The sequence below is a fragment of the Carassius carassius genome, chromosome 17 (genome assembly GCF_963082965.1).
Source record: "Carassius carassius chromosome 17, fCarCar2.1, whole genome shotgun sequence".
Lineage (NCBI taxonomy): Eukaryota > Metazoa > Chordata > Actinopteri > Cypriniformes > Cyprinidae > Carassius > Carassius carassius.
This window is the reverse complement of record NC_081771.1, coordinates 22,245,758-22,273,655: the sequence shown is the minus strand read 5'-3', so window position 1 is coordinate 22,273,655 and position 27,898 is coordinate 22,245,758.

Genomic DNA, 27,898 nt, shown 5'->3' with positions numbered 1-27,898 from the left:
CACTGCGACTAACTACTCCTAGAAATTTTATGACATCAATGTCTTTTTTGTGGTCAGTCTAATCTAAAGGCCTGTGCGATTTTAAATTGTGAAGATCTTGAGTTTTCGTTAAAAGGCGTGTCCATGGCGCCATGACGAAGTTCGATGTCTCGCCAAGGGAATAAAATATGTTATAACTCAGGCATAAAATGTCCGATCTTCCCCAAACTTCACATGTGTGATAAGAGTCCTGGCCTGAACACATCTGTAGGCCAATATTCCATCGGGTGTCGCAAAATGGTTCGATAGCGCCACCTATACACATTCAACATAGCGCGCCTCGAGCTCCGTTTCAAGTACATGTACAAAAATCGGTACACACATGTAACACACCAGTACCTACAAAAAAGTCTCTTGGTACGAAATCCTAATCCCAACAGGAAGTCAGTTATTTAGAATTTTCTCTGCAAAATTGGTGTTGTTTTTGGCATTTTCAGGGGTTGTACTTTAACGAACTCCTCCTAGAGATTTATTCAGATCAGCATCAAACTTGGTCAGTTAAATCTAAAGGCCTTTGCGATGTTAAATTGGGAAGATCTAGAGATTTCGTTAAAGGGAGTGTCCATGGCGGATACATGGCGGATTCATACAGATGAAAAAGTCATTCTGAGGAAATATGCACAGTTTCACGACTTTACAACACTGTATGGATAACAGAAAATTAAAAATCTGTCAGACATCTCATCTCACTCTGTCCCTCTGTTTGAGTATATGTGCTTAGGCTTCCATTGTCTGAGAGAAATAGCGCCCCTACAGGTGCAATTCCGGACTTTTAGTTTCACTTTTAAATCGGTTAAAAATACAAATAAATACTTAGATTTAATTCACACTGACAAGCTAAACCAACATATCTGATTATTACCGGTTCAGGGCTCATGGATAATTGATTTCTGGCCAGAGATACGTGAGAAAGACGAGAGATGAATTTGAGAGATGAATGAATGTTTTTGAACTGTTTGTGTGAAAATGAAATATTTGCTGCTGCCTATCTGAAATCACTGCCTCCGATCAGCGAGTACAGTGCCACAAGCTCAAAACTAACGAATTTATTCTTGTTTAAGAGCTTTTTAAAATAAAATATTACCACAAATGCACATAATACACCCATTATAACACAACAAGAGCTAAATGCAGGTGTTTGTGACCCGTTTAAGTGTGAAAGACTATTTGAAAGCGAGACTGGCAGACTAAACATATCTCTTGAGCTGCAGGATTCTGCCTTTCGAAAACACGAAAACAGCCACATGAACATAAACTGTTGAGAAATAAATCTGAAGTGGATCTACTGAATTTGAATATTAAGTGACCGCATTTACCAGCTGCTTCTGTCTTCAATTTTAATCTATATATAAAAAAGGAAACTCATTCGTCTTGGCTGCTTTTTTTAATGTGTGTACGTATTTATTTATTTACTTTTTTATACATTTTGTATAATTTCATAATTTATGTATTATAATTATAAAAACAAAAATAAATTTAGCCACTCACATAGAAATATCTTAGGCCTTATCCTTTTCTAACAGTTTTAAAGATTTTTAAAAATCCTAAAAAAACCTTATTTGTGCTGCAAATAATAATTTCAAACTCATTTGATACTGACCTATGACATCCTGTGACATGATATTTATTTGAATTTACATAATCTCATGGATGTAACAGTAAATCTGTTCAGCTCACAGATGAAGACTAAGCTGTAATGCAAGCAGAACTTTCACAAATGCTTATAGGTCAATAAAATCATTACAAAACACTTATAAATCATTTAAGGATGTGATAACACTGTAAAATAATGTCTTATTTGCTAACATTAGTAAATGCATTGGTAACACTTTATAATAACTGCACTCATTAGTAAATAGTTCATGCTTTATAAAGTCTTGTCCCAACATTAATAGTCATTAGTAAGCAGCTTATAAATACAGCTATAAAAAACTTTTTCTTGGTTTATAAGGACATATATTGAAAAGGAGAGTAAAGGGTCAGTTATCTTCCTAAGAAAAATAAAAAATAAACAAACACAACACAGATTGATAAAGAAATATTTATTTCAAAATGCAATAAAAGGAAACCGTACACTTGCTATATATATATATATATATATATATATATATATATATATTTGTCCACTGGGTGGTGCTGTGGCTATGTTTAATTAGAGAACCTGAGCAGCAAGTGTGTGTTGGTATTTGGGAAGCACAGTTTTTGAGTGCAGTGCAGACTTGCTCTCAAGGTGGATTCTGGTTGTATGCAGTCCATAAGGTATGGCTTTGTCTGTACATGTGAACAAGGAGAGGACACAAGAAGTTTGAGATAATTTTTAATGAAGTTCAAGTAATAAAGAAAGACATTTGTTATGCATCTACATCCGTCTGCATGGACTCTCTTTGTACGTGTTTTAAACTTGCTTACCCCTATTATCAACGGCATTGGAAAGCCAGTACACACACACACACACACAAACACACACACACACACACACACACACACACACACACACACACACACACATGTATATGTATATATATATATATATATATATATAATTTTTTTTATCACGTGTAAATATTTCTGTGATCTGTATCCCTCTGTGTTGTGTTTGACTTTTTAGTTTGGTAGATGAATGTTCCTTTAAATCTCCTTTGTGAATGCTTTATATGTATAAATAGTCTTCACTTTAGATGAGCTCACAAAGGACTGTTACCATTAGGACTGCCTATGCACAGGGCCTGGGATCTTGTGCAGCGCCCCTGCTGACAACTAGAATAACGTTATTATACTTAAAGTATGAAAATACAATGATTGAACTTTATAGCTCAAGAACAAAACATTTATAGCTGTATTTATGAACTGCGTAATAATGCCTATTAAAGGAGTGCTATTATTATTTTTCACTTTTTCAACTTTAGTTATACTGTAATGTTGTTGTTTCAGCATAAAAAAAGTTCTGCAAAGTTACTAAGCTGAAAGTCCAATTCAAAAGGAAATATTTTATTTAACAAAAAACACTAAAAACTATAATGAACAAATTGTTTGGACTACAACAAATATTGTCCGGGATTTGTGATATCACAAATATGGACGAATGGGATGAGAATTGGTTGAGCTGCACTATAGAAAGCAACGAGTGTGATATATATGTAGTTGACCATGAAGCCTGGAAGAGAAAAACAAAACTCCTTATATTCAGGTGTGAAGAATTATTAGGCATTTTTTCCTTTACTGATAAAATAAGCCCAAAAAAAGAGGTTTAACTCAGATTGAAAAATGTGTTACTAAAGTTATATATATTGTTCTGTGAATGTGATTTCAAAGTCTAGATGATTCGAATTAACCCTTTAACTGCCGTATCCCTTAAAACCTGACTGCCAGGGGTTATTGTGAATGCATGTGCCCGCTAGGCACAGTTTACCTGATGCCACCGGGGTGGCGTTGCACTGATGGCTTGAGCCCGCCATCGCTGCTTGCAGCTATATTTATTATTATTTTTATTTTTTATTAAACCTTCCGGGGGTTTTTGGGGGCCTTAACATGCTCAAAAACTCTTGAAAATTGGCACACACATTGGAACCTGCGGCCATCAGGATGTCGCAGAGACTGGGACCCGGGTGTGGCACAGGGGCTCTACAGCGCCCCCTGGAACACAGTCAGAAATCTTGAACCATAGCTCACACACACTTGCATATATTTATATGAAACTCAGTCCACTTATAGATCTCATTGAGCTGAACAACTTTCGCGCTCTATGTCATAGGCTCCGCCCAACAGGAAGTCAGCTATTCAGGGCTGTTTAAAAAAAGCATGCTCTGGAATTTGATATACTTGTCATAGGTTTTTTACTTGATTGCCACCAAACTCGGTCAACATGATCTCAAGACATTGGGGATGAAAAATTGCCAGGGGATTTTTGATATCTCGAACGGTTTGCCCGTGGCACGGCGTTGAAATTTGGGCAAAAAAATGAGAAACAGGAAATGCCTAATAACATCCACATACATTGCCTGAGTTTGATCAATCTTCATCGATTTGTTCAATGTATGATACCGATCGTATATATGTGACTATTAAGAGTCAACATTATAGCGCCACCAACTGGGAGCAGGAATTGAGATTACATGAACAACCTCAGATTTACATGAAACTCAAAACACATATCAGCATTATTGATAGCTAGACATTGGAAAAAGCTTTTAAAAGGGCGTGGAAAAGGCACTCTATAGCGCCACTTTTTGTCAAAAGTGGGGGGGTTAGTTTTAGCTACAGACACCAAACTCGGTACATATATTGTTCTTATCAAGAGGGACAACTTTCTAATTCACAGTCATCAGCTACGACCAACAGAAAATCGGCTATTTTGATTTGAATATGGATTTTTTTTTAATTGAGCTGTGATTTAATGCATACTCCTCAGGAAAAGTTCACTATACTCACCAAACTTTGTCTACATGTTGCAAAAACATTGAGGAACTTAAATTGCGAACGGATTTTGGTTAGCTTGAACGGTTCTGTCGTGGTGATTTTTTGAAATGAACGTAAAAAGGGAATCAATAATTATCTTGTATTTTTAAATTGCAGCTTCCAAACACTTAAAAGCATTTTTTCATACATGGATCAAATCATTCTGAGGACATATGCATAGTTTCATGACTTTACAACACTGTATGATTAAAAGAAAATTAAAAAACTGTCAGACATCTCAACTCACTCTGTCCCTCTGTTTGAGGAATGTATGTGTGTTGACTGTGTGTGTGTGTGTGTGTGTGTGTGTGTGTGTGAGTGGGGGAGGGGCATGAGCTGAGTGGCAGACAGACAGAGAGAGAGAAAGAGAGAGAGAGAGAGAGAGACTTAAACATCTCTTTAATCACCAGGAAAAAAAACTGTATTTCAAATTGTTGTTTTTTTGTTGTTGTTGCTAATTGTGCTGTTTTCATTACAGCTTAAGAAATCTCTTAGGCCTTATCCTTTTCTGACAGTTTCAGGAATTTAAAAAAAAATCTAAAAATACTTATTTGTGCTGCAAATAATAATTTCAAACTCATTTGATACTGACCTCTGAAAAAAATAAATAAACAAACACAGAACTCAGAAATAGTTATTTCAAGATGCAATAAAAGAACACTGTATACTTGAATTCATATATATATAAGTGTACAGCTGTACAGTTTCATTTTTTGCATCTTGAAAAAATATTTCTGTGTTCTTTATCCCTCTGTGTTGTGTTTAACTTTTCAGTTTGGAAGATCAATGATTCTTTATATCTCCTTTGTGAATGCTTTAATTGTATATATAGTCCTCACTTTAGATGAGCTCACAAAAATAGATAGCTGGCAATTACTAAATATTTTATAAAAACCTGACTTTATCATGAATTACAGCTGGAATATATGTCAATAAAGCAGTTATTAGCAAACTGACCAACTATTATCATGTGTCTAAATAATAAGATTTATATATTTACACTAAAATAGTTCATAATCATTAATCATAATCATCAATAATTAATCATTTCATTTCACTTTCTTAATGATCTCATAAACCACTGACAACTCCTTAATAACTGGTTTGTAAATAATGCAATACTTTATAAATGATAAATTGATCCTTAAAGTATGAAAAAAAAAAAAATGATTGAACTTTATAGATATGCTCAATAACAAAATATTTATAGCTGTATTTATGAACTGCTTAATAATGCCTATTAAAGGAGTGCTATTAGGCTTTTTCACTTTTTCAACTTTAGTTAGTCTGTAATGTTGCTGTTTCAGCGTAAAAAAGTTCTGCAAAGTTACAAAGCTAAAAGTCCAATTCAAAAGGAGATATTTTATTTAACAAAAATCACTTTTTAAAAACTACAACGAACAAATTGTTTGGACTACAACAAGCATTTTCCGGGATTTGTGATAACACAAATATTGACGAATGGGATGTGAAAAAAGACTGGAAGAGAAAAAAAACTCCTTATATTCAGTTGTGCAGAATTATGAGGCACTTCTTCCTTTACTGATAAAATGAGCCAAAAAAGACATTCCACTCAGACTGAAAAAAATAAATTATTAGATCCGCATGAAAATATTCAAAATTAGATCACTATATTAATTGCAAAGTAAAGACATGACCACTGGACAGCAAAATGCTTACTGGGTCAGAAGGGTCAGAAAAAAAACAGGTGGAGAAGACCAGAAACACGTAAACTGCAAAAGAATTAAGAATTAAAGTGAAGAATTAGGTGTGAAACAATCAGGGAGCATTTAGTCTACAGTGCCACCATTTTCCAGAACTGCAACTTTCCTGGAGTCTACGAATTACAATGTGTCAGGTTCTGAGAGACATAAAAAGATCCCAAAAAAAGACTTAATTAGAATAGCACAACGTATTGTGGAATACTATATTAAGACTATATATAGGCTTTATGAACAGATAGGTTTTGAGAGATTCTCGAAGGACTAGCATCACCTCTTCTTGTACGACGGTTTGAGGAATATATCTTCCAGATAGTACCGCCGCTCCCTATATGCAGAGTACGCAGTCTTCGTAGGGCACCAACTCCCAGAGGGGGCACCATCCCAGTTGCCCAAAAAAAAAAAAAAAACATGCGCCAATTCTCCCATCCGCGCTCGCGACCGCTTGCACCTCAGGTTTGCGGATGAATGTTCGTTATTGATGGATGGACATCTATGCCCATGTAAAGGACATCAGCAATCCGGCAAAGAGAAAAGAAAAATAAAGAAAGTAAAAAAAAAAAAAACAGGCATAAAGTTGGCTTGACATTGGACATTTGAGAGTCTCAAATTTAGGGACCGTCTCTAAAGTTACATGTGAAATTGTTATACACTTTTCTAACGTCAGTAGCATTTGAAGAGAATGACTTACAGTCATAAAAACAACTGTAATTGTTCATCTAGGTGACAGCTATAATGCACAATTGAATTGAATGTTTGATATTTATTAAAACAAACTGTAAGTCATATGTAAATTATGCTACTTTTTCACATGGGCTCAAACGCAAATTTGAAGCTCAATCGCATTTGAGGAGAAAGACTTGCAGTCATAAAACAATTGTAATGTGTTCATTTAGGTGTCAGCTACGATGCACACCTTATACATTTTTTATATATATTAAAATAAAGTGTTACTAAAGTTCCCTTTCAGTCGGTCACGTTCGACGTTACGAATGGGATCTCGCCCGAGAGCCCAATCACCTTCGAGTGGTACAAAACGAGCCAATGGTACACAAAGTACCTTGGTCTGCGGAATTTGCATCGCGAGCTCCGCCCCGCAGAGCGGGTATATAAGGAGCAACGCGAGCAACTCGCATTCAAGCTTTCGCTTCGGAGCCGAGCACATCGCTTGCTGCTTCCACCGGAATGCTGCAAGAGTCACTGGTGTTGGTGTGACGGCGCGATTCAGTGGTTTGTCTGGGTTTCCTGCGACAGCTCCTGCGTTCCCCTGAGCGCTTCAACACCGCTAAAAGAGCAATTTCTCTCACAAAAGAGATACGGGCCGATTTGCGTCTTTTTAAAGATGTCATTTCGCCCGTGTGTTTCTGGGTGCGGTCGATATATATCGCTCCTCGTGACGGTCACGATTGCTGTGTCACGTGTTTGGGCTTCCAGCACGCTGAGACTGCGTTTGTGGATGGCTCATGTTCTCATTGCGGAGACATGACCATCTCGGCGTTGAGATCGAGACTCGATTACCTTAAAAGGTATAGAGTCCCCTCTGCCACACCCCGTTCTAGCTTTTCTTCTCGTAAGAGGGCTACTTCGGCTGGTGGCCAGGGTGATCTGAGGGTTACTGTGTGGGCTTCCCCGATGAGCGAACCTCCTCGGGCCACACCCCCCTCACATACGCCGCAGCCGGTCGAGTTTCTGGATGAGTTTGCTGGACCCTCTCAGGCTCCTGACATCTCATTCGGGACTCGCGAAGAGGACCGTATGTCGATCGCCGCATCACAAGGCGGCTTGAGTCTTCGGGAGATGAGGATTCGGCTGCGTTGCCTCCCTCGGGAGTGCCAGCGTTGTCCGAGTCCGATCCCGAGCTGACGGCCGTGCTTTCCCGGGCAGCAGAGAACATCGGGCTTGAGTGGAACCCTCCACCCTGTCCTGAGCGCTCGAGGCTGGATGATTGGTTCCTGGGGGCTGCTCATGCGGATCGCCAGCACCCCCCTCTGGTTCCTTTCTTCACTGCCCTCGATGGCGGGGCGGCCAAGGGGTATGCTGGGATTCCCCCGGTGGAGCGTTCTGTTGCGTTGCAACTGTGTCCACAGAGCGCCTCCGCTTGGCGTGGTGGTCCCAAGCTGCCCTCCAAGGCCTGTAAGTTCTCATCCACGCTTGTGGCCAAGGCTTACAGAGCTGCGGGCCAGGCCGCTTCTGCCCTGCATGCCATGGCCTCACTTCAGGTCTATCAGGCCAAGCTGCTCCCGCAGCTGCACGAGGGCAGTGCTGACCCAGGGGTTTTGCAGGAGGCGCGCACTGCTACCGACCTCGCTCTACGGGCGACGAAGGTCACTGCGCGCTCAATGGGTCAGGTGATGTCCACTTTGGTGCTCCAGGAGCGCCACCTATGGCTGAACCTGGCAGACATGAGGGAGCCTGACCGGGCTCAGCTCCTCAACTCCCCGGTCTCCCAGGATGGCCTCTTCGGCGACGCGGTAGAGAGCCTTTCCCAGCAGTTCTATGCCGTCCAGAAGCAGTCCGAGGCCATCAAGCACATCCTGCCCCGGTGGCCCTCTGCTGCCTCCACCCTGCCGCCGGTGCAGCCGCCTCAGCCTGCTCGTTGCTGAGGGCGCCCCCCTGCGGCCTCCTCCACTCCTGCTCGGCCACAGAAGCAGCCTTCACCCCGGCCGCAGCGAGGAGATGGCCGCAGAAGGGCGGCGCAACCCGTCTCTGCCCCTAAACCTGCCAAACACCAGGCCAAGCAGCGTTCCTGAGACGGGCGACCCGGAGTTGGAGACGTCAGCTCGTCAGGAGATGGTAGCAGGACCAATCCTTCCCCCGGAGGAGGGCCGGGGGAGAATCCTTTATTCTCGTTTTCTTTTTGTTCCGCCACTGGCCCTGCGGCCGGTGGTACCCAAACCTTCACTAAAAGAGCTGTTTCCTCTACCTCCGGGTCCCAAGAGGCCACGAACGACAGTTGGCGACGTGCTTCCTCGCCGCTCTCGTTCCCCTCTCCCCTTGCCAGTTTCCAGGCAAAGCCGGCCCGAGAACGCTCCGCCTTCTCATGCCCTCTTTGCTACTTGGAGTCAGATGAGTGCCTGCACTCTGCCCCCGCTAAGGGACGCTATGCCTCCCATGCCGGGGCTGTCTGTTCCACCATGCTGCCCCACTGTGGGTACGCCTGTAGTCCCCTTGACCCCGCTGGTTCGACTCCTGGGAGCCTGGCTAGAGCTCCCCAGGCCTCCCCGCTGGCTCATCCGGACGCTCAGGCTCGGCTACGCGATTCAGTTCGCCTGGCGTCCCCCCAGGTTTCGGGGTGTCCACGCAACGATGGTGGGCAAAGATGCCCCTGTCATGCGCGCGGAGGTCGCTGGCAAAGGGAGCGATAGAACCGGTCCCTCCAGCCGACATGAAGTCCGGCTTTTACAGCCTTTACTTCATAGTACCCAAGAAGACAGGTGGGTTACGGCCAATCCTGGACTTGCGTGCCTTGAACCGAACTCTGCACAGACTCCCGTTCAAGATGCTAACGCCCAAGCGCATTTTCGAATGCATTCGTCCGATGGATTGGTTTGCAGCGATCGACCTGAAGGACGTGTACTTTCATGTTTCCATTCTTCCTGGACACAGACCATTTCTTCGGTTTGCTTTCGAGGGACAGGCATATCAGTACAAGGTTCTCCCATTCGGGTTGGCCCTGTCTCCCCGCGTCTTTACGAAGGTCGCGGAGGGAGCCCTAGCTCCTCTCAGGGAACGAGGTGTCCGTATCCTCAACTACCTCGACGACTGGCTGATCCTAGCTCACTCTCGAGAGCGGTTGTGCGAGCACAGGGATCTGGTGCTCAGACACCTTGCCCGACTGGGTCTTCAGGTCAACTGTGGAAAGAGCAAGCTCTCCCCTGTGCAGAGGATCTCTTTTCTCGGTATGGAAATAGACTAATAGATGCTATTGTCCTGGGTTATCAGGCTCAGGACCTGCCATGCCCCCTAGGGGTGAGAGCTCACTCAACTAGGAGTGTAGCTTCCTCCTGGGCGCTGGCGCATGGCGCCTCGTTAGCAAACATCTGTAGAGCTGCGGGCTGGGCGACACCTAACACATTCGGGAGATTTTATAATCTCCGTGTAGAGCCTGTGTCCTCCCGGGTACTCGCCCCTTCGGGCCAGTAAGGACCTGCTCGGTGTCAATCCGCTTGCTGCGCCATTCCACTCCGCAGACTGGATGCGTGCGCTATTCCCCTCAGGTGAGTTCCTCAGTCAGAACCCTGGGTTCCTCCAGCATTGTTGATGTCCAACACTTGTGTACATGCCCTTTGGTCTGCTAGGTGTGGGACTAGGTGCCTCCATGTGTCGTGATTCCCCTTCTGGGTAATCCCACGTGTGTATGTCCACAGTAAGTGTCTCCGCAGCATGTGTCTTTCCCTTGGCAAGCCCCTTGCCAGCTCTGTCGTTGAAACTTCCACCCTGCGGGCTGGGTACCTCAGAGTTCTTCTGTATCACCACCTTGGTAGATACCTGCCTTCTGTAAGTCCTCCCACGGGCAGGCAGCCTGCTAGCATATGTCCAGCTGGAATATGCTACCCAGTGTAGTCTGTTTGAGCTATAGGCCCTCACTCGTGCTGGCCTCACGACAGGGTGCTATCACTCACACGGGTCGCTGGAAGACAGCCATGTGGTGTTTTGTAAGGGACCCCATTCGTAACGTCGAACGTGACCGACTGAAAGGGAACGTCTTGGTTACGTATGTAACCCTCGTTCCCTGAAGGAGGGAACGGAGACGTTACGTCCCCTTGCCACATCGCTGTTCCGCTGAACAGCCGGGTCACTGGCTCGGCTCCTCAGCGAAGACTTGAATGCGAGTTGCTCACATTGCTCCTTATATACCCGCTCTGCGGGGCGGAGCTCGCGATGCAAATTCCGCAGACCAAGGTACTTTGTGTACCATTGGCTTGTTTTGTACCACTCGAAGGTGATTGGGCTCTCGGGCGAGATCCCATTCGTAACGTCTCCGTTCCCTCCTTCAGGGAACGAGGGTTACATACGTAACCAAGACATTATATATATTGTTCTGTGTGTGTGATTTCAAAGTCTAGATGGGTCGGATTAACCGGATTAATTAACTGCCGTATCCCTTAAAACTTGATTGCCAGAGGGTTACTGTAAATGCTCATGCCCGCTGGGCACAGTTTTCCCGATGCCACCGGGGTGGCGTTTGCACTGACGGCTTGAGCCCGCCATCGCTGCTTGCAGCTATATTTATTATTTTTTTAATTTTTTTTATTAAACCTTCCGGGGGGTTTTGGGGGCCTTAACATGCTCAAAAACTCTTGAAAATTGGCACAAACATTGGAATCTGCGGCCATCAGGACGTCACAGACACTGGGACCCGGGCGTGGCACAGGGGCTCTACAGCACCCCCTGGAACACAGTCAGAAATCTTGAACCATAGCTCACACACACTTGCATGTATTTATACGAAACTCAGTACACTTATAGATCTCATTGAGCTGAACAACTTTCACACTCTATGTCATAGGCTCCGCCCAACAGGAAGTCAGCTATTCAGGGCTGTTTAAAAAAAGCATGCTCTGGAATTTGATATACTTGTCATAGGTTTTTTACTCAACATGATCTCAAGACATTGGAGATGAAAAATTGCCAGGGGATTTTTGATATCTCGAACGGTTTGCCCGTGGCGTGGCGTTGAAATTAGGGCGACAAATTAGAAACAGGAAATGCCTAATAACATCCACATACATTGCCTGAGTTTGATCAAACTTCATTGGTTTGTTCGATGTATGATACCGATCGTGTATATGTGACTATTAAAAGTCAAAGTTATAGCGCCACCAACTGGCAGCAGGAATTGAGTCATTTTCAATATGCTTTGAATTCAGTATCTTATTTTTACTCGATTTGCTTCAAACTTCATCAGAATAATGACAAAACATCGCAGATGTAAATCTGTTGTGGGGATATTGATATCTTATATATTGTTGCCATGGCAACGTGTCAAACTTGAATATTCTGTTATGGTGATTTTGAGGCAGATAACAACCTCAGATTTACATGAAACTCAAAACACATATCAGCATTATTGATAGCTAGACAATGGAAAAAGCTTTTAAAAGGGCGTGGAAGAGGCACTCTGTAGTGCCACCTTTTGTCAAAAGTGGGGGGGTTAGTTTTAGCTACAGACACCAAACTCGGTACGTATATTGTACTTAACAAGATGGACAACTTTCTAATTTACAGTCATCAGCTACAACCAACAGGAAGTTGGCTATTTTGACTTGAATATGGATTTTTGGGAAAATTCAGCTGTGAATTAATGCATACTGCTCAGAGGAGAAGTACACTTGACACACCAAACTTTGTCTACATGTTGAAAAAACATTGAGGAACTTAAATTGTGAATGGATTTTGGATAGCTTGAATGGTTTTGCCGTGGTGATTTTTTGAAATGACCGTAAAAAGGGAATCATTAATTGTATTGTATTTTTAAATTGCAGCTTCCAAACATGTCAAAGAATTTTTTCATACAGATGAAAAAGTCATTCTGAGGAAATATGCATCGTTTCACGACTTTACAACACTGTATGGATAACAGAAAATTAAAAAACTGTCAGACATCTCATCTCACTCTGTTCCTCTGTTTGAGTATATGTGCTTAGACTTCCAGTGTCTGAGAGAAATAGCGCCCCTACAGGTGCAATTCCCGGACTTTTAGTTTCACTTTTAAATCGGTTAAAAATACAAATAAATACTTAGATTTAATTCATACTGACAAGCTAAACCAACATATATGATTATTACTGGGTCAGGGCTCATTAATAATTGATGTGTGGTCAGTGATACGTGAGAAATACGAGAGATGAATCACCGCTCTGAGCATGTGGAATGACAAGCTCAGAAAAAACAAGTTTATTCTTGTTTTATAGCTATTAAAAATAAAATTTTACAGCGATATCACACAATTCACCAATTAGAACACACCAAGAGCTAAATTCAGATGTTTTTGAACTGTTTGTGTGAAAATGAAATATTTGCAGCTGCCTATCTAAAATCACCGCCTCCGATCAGCGCATACAGTGTCACGAGTTCAAAACTAACGAATTTATTCTTGTTGAAGAGCTTTTTAAAATAAAATATTACCACAAATGCACACAATACACCCATTATAACACAACAAGAGCTAAATGCAGGTTTTTGTGACCCGTTTAAGTGTGAAAGACTATTTGAAAGCACGACTGGCACAATAACATATCTCTTGAGCTGCAGGATTCTGCCTTTCGTCGTACGAACGAACACATCACGGACACGATTATTTCAAAATACATAATAGCTTGGCGAATATAAATGAAAACAGCCACGTGAACATAAACTGTTGAGAAATAAATCTGAAGTGGATCTACTGGATTTGAATATTAAGTGACCGCATTTACCAGCTGCTTCTGTCTTCAATTTTAATCTATATATATAAAAAAGGAAACTCATTCGTCTTGGCTGCTTTTTTTATGTGTGTACGTATTTATTTATTTACTTTTTTATACATTTTGTATAATTTCATAGTTTATGTATTATAATTATAAAAACAAAAATAAATTTAGGCACTCACATAGAAATATCTTAGGCCTTATCCTTTTCTGACAGTTTTAAAGATTTTAAAAAATCCTAAAAAACCTTATTTGTGCTGCAAATAATAATTTCAAACTCATTTGATACTGACCTATGACATCCTGTGACATGATATTTATTTGAATTTACATGATCTCATGGATGTAACAGTAAATCTGTTAAGCTCACAGATGAAGACTAAGCTGTAATGCAAGTAGAACTTTCATAAATGATTATAGGTCAATAAAATCATTACAAAACACATATAAATCATTTAAGGATTTGATAACACTGTAAAATAATGTCTTATTTGCTAACATTAGTAAATGCATTGGTAACACTTTATAATAACTGCACTCATTAGTAAATAGTCAGTTCATGCTTTATAAAGTCTTGTCCCAGCATTAATAGTCATTAGTAAGCAGCTCATAAATACAGCTATAAAAAACTTTTTCTTGGTTTATAAGGACATATATTAAAAAGGAGAGTAAATGGTCAGTTATCTTCCTAAGAAAAATAAAAATAAAATAAACAAACACAACACAGATTGATAAAGAAATATTTATTTCAATATGCAATAAAAGGAAACCGTACACTTGAATTATATATATATATATATATATATATATATATATATATATATGCACTGAAAATACAATGATTGAACTTTATAGCTCAAGAACAAAACATTTATAGCTGTATTTATGAACTGCTTAATGCCTATTAAAGGAGTGCTATTATTATTTTTCACTTTTTCAACTTTAGCTATACTGTAATATTGCTGTTTCAGCATAAAAAAAGTTCTGCAAAGTTACTAAGCTGAAAGTCCACTTCAAAAGGAAATATTTTATTTAACAAAAAACACTTTTTAAAAACTATAATGAACAAATACAAATAGTTTGGACACAGAGGTCAGTTATTTCTCATCACATAGAGACTTTTTCACCTAGATATCACACTATAGAGACTGTGTCTGTTCCCCGAACTAGTTAAGATTAACAATTTAATTGAGGTTCAACAAATAAAAAACAGAAGCAATATGGATAAACAAATGATAAAGCTTGGCTTATTGAATATCAGATCCCTTTCTACGAAAACACTTTTTGTAAATAATATGATCACTGATCATAATATAGATGTACTCTGTTTGACAGAAACCTGGCTAAAACCTGATGATTACATTATTTTAAATGAGTCTACCCCCCGAGATTACTGTTATAAACATGAGCCGCGTCTAAAAGGCAAAGGTGGAGGTGTTGCTTCAATTTATAACAACGTTTTCAGGATTTCTCAGAGGGCAGGCTTCAAGTATAACTCGTTTGAAGTAATGGTGCTTCATATAACATTATCCAGAGAAACAAATTTAAATGATAAATCCCCTGTTATGTTTGTACTGGCTACTATATACAGGCCACCAGGGCACCATACAGACTTTATTAAAGAGTTTGGTGATTTTACATCCGAGTTAGTTCTGGCTGCAGATAAAGTTTTAATAGTTGGTGATTTTAATATCCATGTTGATAATGAAAAAGATGCATTGGGATCAGCATTTATAGACATTCTGAACTCTACTGGGGTTAGACAACACGTTTCAGGACCTACTCATTGTCAAAATCATACTCTAGATTTAATACTGTCACATGGAATTGATGTTGATGGTGTGAAATTATTCAGCCAAGTGATGATATCTCAGATCATTATTTAGTTCTGTGCAAACTTCATATAGCCAAAATTGTAAATTCTACTTCTTGTTACAAGTATGGAAGAACCATCACTTCTAACACAAAAGACTGCTTTTTAAGTTATCTTCCTGATGTAACCAAATTCCTTAGCATATCCAAAACCTCAGAACAACTTGATGATGTAACAGAAACTATGGACTCTCTCTTTTCTAGCACTTTAAATAAAGTTGCTCCTTTACGCTTAAGGAAGGTTAAGGAAAACAGTTTGACACCATGGTATAATGAGCATACTCGCACCCTAAAAAGAGCAGCCCGAAAAAATGGAGCGCAGCTGGAGGAAAACAAAACTAGAGGTATTTCGTATTGCTTGGCGGGAAAGTAACATATCCTACAGAAAAGCATTAAAAACTGCTAGATCCGATTACTTCTCTTCTCTTTTAGAAGAAAACAAACATAACCCCAGGTATTTATTCAATACAGTGGCTAAATTAACGAAAAATAAAGCCTCAACAAGTGTTGACATTTCCCAACACCACAGCAGTAATGACTTTATGAACTACTTTACTTCTAAAATCGATACTCTTAGAGATAAAATTGCAACCATTCAGCCGTCAGCTACAGTATCACATCAGACAGTGCACTATAGTCCCCTGAAGAACAGTTCCACTCATTCTCTACCATAGGAAAGGAAGAATTGTATAAACTTGTTAAATCATCTAAACCAACAACATGTATGTTAGACCCTATATGCCATCTAAGCTCCTAAAAGAGGTGCTTCCAGAAGTCATAGATCCTCTTCTGACTATTATTAATTCCTCATTGTCATTAGGATATTTCCCCAAAACCTTCAAACTGGCTGTTATTAAGCCTCTCATCAAAAAACCACAACTTGACCCCAAAGAACTAGTTAATTATAGACCAATCTTGAATCTCCCTTTTTCTGTCCAAGATACTAGAAAAGGTGGTATCCTCACAATTATATTCCTTCTTAGAGAAAAATGGTATATGTGAGGATTTCCAGTCAGGATTTAGACCGTATCATAGTACTGAGACTGCTCTCCTTAGAGTTACAAATTATCTGCTCTTATCATCTGATCGTGGGTGTATCTCTCTATTAGTTTTATTGGATCTTAGTGCTGCGTTTGACACAATTGACCACAACATTCTTTTGCATAGACTTGAACACTTTGTTGGCATCAGTGGAAGTGCATTAGCATGGTTTAAATCGTACTTATATGACCGCCATCAGTTCGTAGCAGTGGATGAAGATGTATCCTATCGATCACAAGTGCAGTATGGAGTACCTCAAGGCTCAGTACTAGGGCCGCTACTCTTCACGCTTTATATGTTACCCTTGGGAGATATCATCAGGAAACATGGTGTTAGCTTTCACTGTTATGCTGATGATACTCAGCTCTATATTTCTTCGCAGCCCGGTGAAACACACCAATTTGAAAAACTAATGGATTGCATAGTCGATATGAAAAACTGGATGACGAGTAATTTCTTACTGCTAAATTCTGAAAAAACACAGGTGTTAATTATAGGACCTAAAAACTCCGCTTGTAATAACCTAGAACACTGTCTAAGACTTGATGGTTGCTCTGTCAATTCTTCGTCATCAGTTAGGAACCTAGGTGCTATTTGATCGCAATCTTTCCTTAGAAAGCCACGTTTCTAGCATTTGTAAAACTTCATTTTTCCATCTCAAAAATATATCTAAATTACGGCCTATGCTCTCAATGTCAAATGCAGAAATGTTAATCCATGCATTTATGACCTCAAGGTTAGATTATTGTAATGCTTTATTGGGTGGTTGTTCTGCACGCTTAGTAAACAAACTACAGCTAGTCCAAAATGCAGCAGCAAGAGTTCTTACTAGAACCAGGAAGTATGACCATATTAGCCCGGTCCTGTCAACGCTGCACTGGCTCCCTATCAAGCATCGTATAGATTTTAAAATATTGCTTATTACTTTTAAAGCCCTGAATGGTTTAGCACCTCAGTATTTGAATGAGCTCCTTTTACATTATAATCCTCTACGTCCGCTACGTTCTCAAAACTCAGGCAATTTGATAATACCTAGAATATCAAAATCAACTGCGGGCAGCAGATCCTTTTCCTATTTGGCGCCTAAACTCTGGAATAACCTACCTAACATTGTTCGGGAGGCAGACACACTCTTGCAGTTTAAATCTAGATTAAAGACCCATCTCTTTAACCTGGCATACACATAACATACTAATATAAACCGGAACCGGAAACACTTCCCATAACACCCTATGTACTTGCTACATCATTAGAAGAATGGCATCTATGCTAATATTTGTCTGTTTCTCTCTTGTTCCGAGGTCACCGTGGCCACCAGATCCAGTCTGTGTCCAGATCAGAGGGTCACTGCAGTCACCCGGATCCAGTACGTATCCAGACCAGATGCTGGATCAGCACCTAGAAAGGACCTCTACATCCCTGAAAGACAGCGGAGACCAGGACAACTAGAGCCCCAGATACAGATCCCCTGTAAAGACCTTGTCTCAGAGGAGCACCAGGACAAGACCACAGGAAACAGATGATTCTTCTGCACAATCTGACTTTGCTGCAGCCTGGAATTGAACTACTGGTTTCGTCTGGTCAGAGGAGAACTGGCCCCCCAACTGAGCCTGGTTTCTCCCAAGGTTTTTTTCTCCATTCTGTCACCGATGGAGTTTCGGTTCCTTGCCGCTGTCACCTCTGGCTTGCTTAGTTGGGGACACTTCATCTACAGCGATATCGTTGACTTGATTGCAAATAAATGCACAGACACTATTTAACTGAACAGAGATGACATAACTGAATCCAATGATGAACTGCCTTTAACTATCATTTTTGCATTATTGACACTGTTTTCCTAATGAATGTTGTTCAGTTGCTTTGACGCAATGTATTTTGTTTAAAGCGCTATATAAATAAAGGTGACTTTGACTTTGACTTTGACATGGATAGGCTACTCTTTATTCCGGACATGGCCGTAGAACATCGTTTGGTCTGGATTTGTAAAATGTCCTGGGCTAACAAACATGAAACGGGGACTCTGCAGTGCTTAATTTGTAAATTGCGAGGTCCCGGAACAAAGCGGGGTAACGGATCCGGCATGTGATTACAGGAGGGAGAGGTGACGGAGCACTCACGCAATCACATTGGTCAGCAGTTTAAGTGATTGACTGAATGCATCAGTTGCTTTTAGGGTCTGTATGTTCATGAATAACATGGAAATGCCATGCAATTTTAAAACAACAATTTCCAGGCCTAAAAACGTTTTGAAAAAGTTGTGGAATTTTATTTTACAAATCCCTGTGTAATAGAGTCCTAAATTTCAGTGGGGGACTGTGTAGCTATGCCGCATGGTTTTAATAATTCTCGCAGCTTTCAAGTTTATAATGAGGAAAATTCCTGCATTTATTCAACATAGCTTGTAGGTTTGAATAATAAAATTACTCCGCGCAAAATTTACGATTAAATAATTCATTCGAAACCAGTCTTCGAATCCATGAACTCTCTCGCGCGCTTCTCATCATCGCATCTCGTCTGCACAGTGACCTGCAGTGACCTGCAGCACGCTGCGACACAAGACTTCACTCGCATCTCGGGACAGCTGACAGAACTGTCACTTGACTAATCGGGTCATTGTTGCATTGTCACAAAAATGTATAATTTGCACACATTTTTAAGTATTTTAAGCCATGGTACTCGCACGCTCCGAAGGCTTTATTATGTGCCCTCACAGCCACATCCAAAGTTCACGCGTATAAAGCCGCCTCGCGAGTAGCATATTATATATACTTAAACACATGGGGAAAAAAATAAAGAAAAGGGAAAAAAAATCAATAATTAAACAACACTGAGTCGTAAGTGTTGGTATTGTATCGGACACTTGCACTTAACATGAGGCTATATGAAAAACAAGCTCAAATGGAGTAAACAGGTTTTTGCTGGCGAATGAGGAGATCTGTGTTTTGTCTGTCAACAAAACGCAGGCATCTGAGGCAAGTGCATCGCATTATACGCTTTTATCAACTCTTACAGGTTATATAACGTTTATTGTTGCTGCCATAGTTTGACCAAACTCCCCGCCACAATCATTCCCTTTAAATAGACTCCATAATGGTTTGCCAGCTGATGATGATGATGATAACAATAGCCTAATAATAATAATAATAATAATAATAAAAAGAAAGAATAATAATAATAATACAAATTAAAAAGTTATGTAGGCTACTAGCTATTTTTTAGTTATGTTTTTGGCAGTTTTTGGCCTACAGAAATTTTTACAAAATTTAACAATAAATAGCTTCGATATTTGATCACTATGGTTGGTTACAAAGACTTTACTATTCTGAAAATAATAACGAGATACAAACCTGTAAATATTCAATCGACTTTTCCTAAATTCAAAACAAAATATTAATGCATTCGTAATTTCCATTTCTGAATAGTTGCTATATGGTCACGCAGGTTTGCGCATTAAACTCATGTCCCCGAAAAATAGTCTATCAACAATTATGTTGTTTCCCTGAACATGACCCCTCTCTGCCAACTTTTTGAACATTTGGTCATTTATTTATTATTATTATTATTATTTAAATAACGCATAGGCCTAAATAGAAATGATCAGAAACAAATCCAAAGCTGATCCACTTCAACACGTCGAGTTGTTTTTGATTCGGTGCAGAGTCGGCGTCAGAGCAGATCTACTGGAGGGGCATTGGATCATCGACGGGAGGGCACTGTCGTTTGATAAATATTTTATTTTTTGACGTATTGGCAACATCATAGTAGCATGGAAATCCAGACCTAAATCTGAAAGATAATATAGAATGACAATGAACGATTTGGACTTGGGTTTTTTATCTAAAAGAGGAACAGAAAACAGTGCTGAAATTTGCTGTTTTGCCGACCGGATACGGCAAGAGTCAGTTAGCTCCAATGATCTATATATAATGACATTCTACCATAGAATGTTAGCTCCAATGATCTATCTATATAGAATGTCATTATATATTTTTTATTTTATTTTTACCTGTCTTTATTCCTAATACACAACAGATGACGATTGTTAGGCTAAACGTTCAGAATACGATTCCATATAAGGTTAGTATAGCCTAGTTCAGCACTTTGCAAATGGACAGTGACTCAAGTAGCACGTAGTAGCGTTTTACGAGTTCAGTAGCCTGCCCTACATTTTTGTGAAACGCGCGTGGAATTGCGGCAAACGTTCATAACCTTGCACATAGAGAGTGTTTTTAAGAGCTAAGATAGGCTAGGCTACATGGTTATTGGAAAACCCGGCCTAGAACAGATAGCCGAAACAACAGAAGAGGACAGAAAATAATAAAATAAATATAATATAGGCTAAAAAAAAAAACCATAAAATAGGCCTACAATAAATAGCTATATATTTTTTATACTTAAATAATTAACAAATTAAGACGACAAAAATAAAACACTGAATCAGTTTGAAGCTTAGAAAAAACGTCAAAGAAATTTCCCCATCAGACAAAAGTTTTTTCGTATAGATGTTTCTGAAAACGTAAGGCTTTTTTCTTCTTAAAACGAGTTGGACATCATCACACAAATGTCTGCGTATGGACCAGTTAAATCAGAAGACTAAAATTCGCCTGCAGAGAATAAGGATGTCACAACATTTTTTAACTGATTTTTTAGAGAGAGAGAGAGAGAGAGAGAGAGAAAATTAATTAATTTGTTTGTTTCACATTAGGTTACAATTATCGCACTTATATCAACAGGTTTTTTTTGTATAGCCTAAATAAAATAAAAAAAACTTTACATTTCGAATAAAAATTCCCGCCCGGCAGCGCCCTATTAGTAAGTCTATATGCATGCAAAATACTTTAATGTATATTCAAAAATGTCAAAACGAATAAAATGATCTGGTCATGAGTACAATCGCCTACGTGGAAGAGCGATTTTCGCTGCTTAGACAATGGGCGCGTATTTGGATTTTTATATAACATCGCATCTCTGAAAGAAAAGGAGAATACAATAGTTCTTCAGGATTGCTTAGGACTGGAAAAGGCCCTGACTCGTGGAGACTCGCGGGATGTTGATGGGCATGAATTGTTTGAAGAGCTGACTGCTTTGGGCAGATGCCTGGTTGCTGGATCTAAACCACTGGATGCGCTTAAATTCATCTGTGAAAAACGGATGGAATCAATTTTTCCAAATGTTTTTGTAGCATTGAGAGTGCTTCTCACTCTTCCCATCACTGTGAGCCCTGGAGAATGCAGTTTCTCAAAGCTTAAACTGATAAATATTATCTCAGAAGTACAAGTTAAACTCAAGGACGCAATCAAAGCGTTTGCCGCTGCGAAAGCCCGACGCGCACGCTTCTGAAATGTGTGTAAATGTGTGTATCAGTCAAGAAAAAATCAAAATCTCCAGTTTTGTGAGCAAAAAAGTTGTGTGCACATGTTTAGTTTTATTCTGTACACTATCTACTGCTTAATAGAATAAAAAAAAAATTCAAAAGCATTGGTCAGTATGCTTGTGTCGACTTCACTGTAGCCTAAATCTGCCCTGCTTCCTTTCCGTGAGTTCTGACCGAAAAATTGAAAATATCAAGCGCTTCAGTCTCAGAGTCCCAGGGCTTAATTTGTGCCGCAACACGCCGGACCCGGTTCCGGCACCTCCGAAATCCGATCCGGCACCTCATTTTGGTGGATCCCCCTCCTCCAGGGGCAGCGTTTCCATATGGCAGACAGAGAATAGCCAGATGTGCCGTGAAAAACTATCCAAAATTCATATCTCTATTATAATTCGTTATTATTATTTATTTTCTTTACTCAAACACTATGTCTGTAAAGGCTAATGTTTTTGTGTGTTTGAAGACTGTTTTTTCGCAAGCCAATATAGCCTACTTTTGTACGTTTTAAATGTCCTGTGCATAAGCGCTTAATCGTTTATATCATGAGATTTTGGCCAAGTGAATTAAACAACAAGAAAAACAAATCGCCCATATAGCAACAATAAATGTTATATAACCTGTAAGAGTTGATGAAAGCGTATAATGCAATGCACTTGCCTCAGATGCGATCTCCTCATTCGCCAGCAAAAACCTGTTTACTCCATTTGAACTTGTTTTTCATATAGCCTCATGTTAAGTGCAAGTGTCCGATACAATACCAACACTGACGACACAGTGTTATTTAATTATTGATTTTTTCCCATTTTCTTTATTTTTTTCCCCATGTGTTTAAGTAGAGTGTGCCATGAAATTGTTTTATTTGTCAACACCCACAACAGACATCATATTGTGTGTATTTGATTGCTTAAGCTCAACAAACTACGAAAAATAACTCATATAATAGGCTACTCGCGAGGCGGCTTTATACGCGTGAATTTTGGATGTGACTGTGAGGGCACATAATACAGCCTTCGGAATGCGCGAGTACCATGGCTTAAAATACTTAAAAATGTGTGCAAATTATACATTTTTGTGACAATGCAACAATGACCCGATTAGTCAAGTGACAGTTCTGTCAGCTGTCCCGAGATGCGAGTGAAGTCTTGTGTCGCAGCGTGCTGCAGGTCACTGTGCAGACGAGATGCGCTGATGAGAAGCGCGCGAGAGAGTTCATGGATTCGAAGACTGATTTCGAATGAATTATTTAATCTTAAATTTTGCGTGGATTAATTTTATTATTCAAACCTACAAGCTATGTTGAATAAATGCAGGAATTTTCCTCATTATAAACTTGAAAGCTGCTAGAATTATTAAAACCATGCGACATAGCTACACAGTCCCCCACCGAAATTTAGGACTCTATTATACAGAGATTTGTAAAATAAAATTGCACAACTTTTTCACAACGTTTTTAGGCCTGGAAATTGTTGTTTTAAAATTGCATGGCATTTCCATGTTATTCATGAACATACAGACCCTAAAAGCAACTGATGCATGCAGTCAATCACTTAAACTGCTGACCAATGTGATTGCGCGAGTGCTCCGTCACCTCTCCCTCCTGTAATCACATGCCGGATCCGTTACCCCGCTTTGTTCCGGGACCTCGCAATTTACAAATTAAGCACTGCAGAGTCCCTGTTTCATGTTTGTTAGCCCAGGACATTTTACAAATCCAGACCAAACGATGTTCTACGGCCATGTCTGGAATAAAGAGTAGCCAATCCATGTCACACAGTAAGATTTAGGATTTTGACTATATACCTCGCAGTCACAGACCGTATCAATGTCAGTGAGCTAAACTAATTGTATTTCGCCACACAATATGCGTTACTGTGGCCTCAACCCTTCGCCTTGGCTTACTCTGAGCTCGATTGCAATGTCTGAGGTAAACCACGCCCTCCTCATTACCCTACACAGGAAGAAATGTAGGAAGAAATAAATGAAGAAATAAATAAATGTATAAATAAATAAATGTATAAATAAATAAATGTAAAAATAAATAAATGTAGAAATGAATAAATGTATAAATAAATAAAAGAATAAATAAATAAATATGGAAAAAAATAAATATATACATAAATATGGAAATAAATGTATAAATAATTATTTATTTTCGTTTTTTGCTTTTCTATGTATATTTATTTATATATTTATGTATTTATTTATTCTAATTTACATTTATTTGTATATTTATTTATGTATTTATTTATTTTTTAAATTGGCAGCTTCGGCATTCCATAGAAAACAGCCACGTGAACATAAACTGTTGAGACATAAATCTGAAGTGGATCTACTGGATTTGAATATTAAGTGACCGCATTTACGAGCTGCTTCTGTCTTCAATTTTAAATATATAGAAACAAAAAAGGAAACTTTTTAAAAATCCTAAAAAACCTTATTTGTGCTGCAAATAATAATTTCAAACTCATTTGATACTGACCTATGACATCCTGTGACATGATATTTATTTGAATTTACATAATCTCATGGATGTAACAGTAAATCTGTTCAGCTCACAGATGAAGACTAAGCTGTAATGCAAGCAGAACTTTCACAAATGCTTATAGGTCAATAAAACCATTACAAAACACTTATAAATCATTTAAGGATATTATAACACTTTATAATAATTGCACTCATTAGTAAATAGTCAGTTCATGCTTTATAAAGTCTTGTCCCAACATTAATAGTCATTAGTAAGCAGCTTATAAATACAGCTATAAATAAATTTTTCTTGGTTTATAAGGACATATATTTCACTTGATTATACATTAAGTCAGGAATTATAGTTTGGAAAAAGTCTAACTAGTAAAATGTTTACACGTTATACATGTTTATCATATTATCACGTCCGGTCTCCTTATTTGGTCACCTTCCTCCTTGTTTAGTTAATTGATTGTTCCCCACCTGTCTCCTGTTTCCCCATTATCCTTTTGTGTATTTATACCTGGTCTGTCTGAGTCTTAGTCACGGAGTCCTTGTTGTATGTGAGATACAGTTCATGTCTATTGTTTTTCCGTAGTCTTGATCTTGCCTTGTGTTTTGTCTGTTCCTTGTCTATTGGATATTCTGGTTTTGACCCTGCCTGGACTGTTTACCCCTTTGGATTACCCCTTAATAAATATCATACCCGCACTTGGATCTCTCCGTGTTTCTTGTATCACCACACGTGACAGAAGGACTCCGTCAAAGCGAAGATCCAGCGGTATGTCTGCTTATGTCTCCTCCCCAGCCACAGAGCAGGAGAGGAACGGATTTGAGGGAACTCGCCTGGTGGTTTTCCGGGGGACCAGGGGAGGTCGCCGAGGAGGGAGTGGTCGAGAGGAGTTTCAGCACCGCTCTCAACCATGGCCTCCCTTCGACCCGGGGCTCGTGTGGGATGGATCAGACCCACCGTCTCACCATGGCGGACGGAGAGGGGAGAGGAAGCGCACGTCCGCCACGGTGGCGCCACTGCCCATGATTGCCGCGAGTCCAGCGCCACGGTGCAAAATGGCCGCCAGCTCAGCGCCAACGCCCAAGAAGGCCGCTGACTCATTCTTGGATTATTTCGCTACGCTGTCCAAGATCCTAGAGATTCCCAAGACGGTTAACGTCATGGCTGCTGAGCCAGCGCCTCAGCACAAGATGGCCGCCAGCTCAGCGCCACAGCACAAGATGGCCGCCAGCCCAGAGCCACAGCACAAGATGGCCGCCAGCCCAGCACCACAGCACAAGATGGCCGCCAGCCCAGCACCACAGCACAAGATGGCCGCCAGCCCAGTGCCACAGCACAAGATGGCCACCAGCCCAGCGCCACAGCACAAGATGGCCGCCAGCTTGGAGCCACAGCACAAGATGGCCGACTCAACGCCTGAGTCTCCAGACAAGGTGTCACCGACTCGCCATCATAGAGGGCGGAGAAGGAGGAGACAGGCGTCTACCGTTCCTCAAAGCCCAGAGGACGTTCCCGAGGCGGTGCCCGATGCTGTTCCGGAGGCCGAGGCAGTGCCCGATACTGTTCCGGAGGCCGAGGCGGTGCCCGATGCTGTTCCGGAGGCCGAGGCGGTGCCCGATGCCGAGGTGGTGCCCGATGCTGTTCCGGAGGCCGATGCTGTGCCTGATGCCGAGGCGGTGCCCGATGCTGTTCCGGAGGCCGAGGCGGTGCCCGATGCTGTTCCGGAGGCCGAGGCAGTGCCCGATGCCGAGGCGGTGCCCGATGCTGTTCTGGAGGCCTATGCGGTGCCCGATGCCGAGGCGGTGCCCGATGCCGAAGCAGTGCCCGATGCTGTTCCGGAGGCCGAGGCGGTGCCCGATGCTGTTCCGGAGGCCGAGGCGGTGCCCGATGCTGTTCCGGAGGCCGAGGCGGTGCCCGATGCCGTTCCGGAGGCCGAGGCATTGCCCGATGCCGTTCCAGAGGCCGATGCAGTGCCCGATGCTGTTCCGGAGGCCGAGGCGGTGCCCAATCCTGAGGCGGTGCCCGTTCCCGATGCGGTGCCCGAGGCCGCTCCCGATGCGGTGCCCGAGACCGGTCTAGAGTCAGGGCTAGTTCCTGTTGACCTTCCAGAGTCGAGTCAGGTTCCAGTTGACCCTCCAGAGTCGAGTCAGATGTTTGTGGATCCTCCAGAGTCAGGGTTAGTTACCGTTGACCCTCTAGAGTTAGGGCTAGCTCCTGTTGATCATCCAGAATCGAGTCATGTTCCAGTTGTTCCTCTTGAATCAAGTCGTGTTCCTGTTGACCTTCCAGAGTCGAGTCAAGTTCCTGTTGACCTTCCAGAGTCGAGTCAGGTGACTGTTGAATTTTCAGAGTTGAGTGAGGTTCTGGTTGACCTTCCAGAGGCTAGTCAGGTGCTTGTGGACCCTCCAGATTCAGGGTTAGTCACCGTTGATCTTCCAGAGTTAGGGCTAGTCACCGATGACCTTCCAGAGTCAGGACTAGTCACCGATGACCTTCCAGAGTCAGGGCTAATCACCGATGACCATCCAGAGTCAGGGCCAGTCACTGATGACCTTCCAGAGCCAGGGCTAGGTACCATGGGCTTTCCAGAGACAAGGCTAGTCATCGTGGACCTTTCAGAGTCAGGTCAAGTCACTGGGTGGCCTTCTGCTCCGCCCTGTTGGACTCCGGCATCGACCACAGGGGCGTGGTGGTCATCTGCTCCGCCCTGGGGGGCTTCCGCTCTGACCACACGGACATGGCTGTCTTCTGCTCTGCCCTGGGGGGCGCTTGCCCTGACTACACGGTTGTGGTGGTCTTCCGCTCCGCCCTGGGGGACTCTGGCGTCGACCACGAGGACGTGGTGGTCCTCTGCTCCGCCCTGGGGGGCTTCCGCTCTGACCACGCGGACGTGGTGGTCCTCTGCTCCGCCCTGGGGGGCTTCCGCTCTGACCACACGGACGTGGTGGTCTTCTGCTCCGCCCTGGGGGGCTTCCGCTCTGACCACACGGACATGGTGGTCTTCTGCTCCGCCCTGGGGGGCGCTTGCCCTGACTACACGGTTGTGGTGGTCTTCCGCTCCACCCTGGAGGACTCTGGCCTTGACCACAAGGGTGTGGTGGTCTTCTGCTCCGCCCTGGGGGGCTTCATGTTGTTTTTTCCTTTTGTTTTTGTGTTAATGTCTGTCCCTGTTCCTTTCTGTTAGTCTGGCCCTCCGTCCCTCCCCCTGAACCTCCTCCAGTCCTCCTCCCTCCTGGTCTCTTTTTTGTGTCTGTCTTGGAGCGTCTGGGAGCCGCTCCGTAGAAGGGGGGTACTGTCACAGTGTCTGGGTTGTGTTCCCTGGGTTTCCACTAGGTGTCCTCAGTTCCCACAGTGTTTATCATATTATCACGTCCGGTCTCCTTATTTGGTCACCTTCCTCCTTGTTTAGTTAATTGATTGTTCCCCACCTGTCTCCTGTTTCCCCATTATCCTTTTGTGTATTTATACCTGGTCTGTCTGAGTCTTAGTCACGGAGTCCTTGTTGTATGTGAGA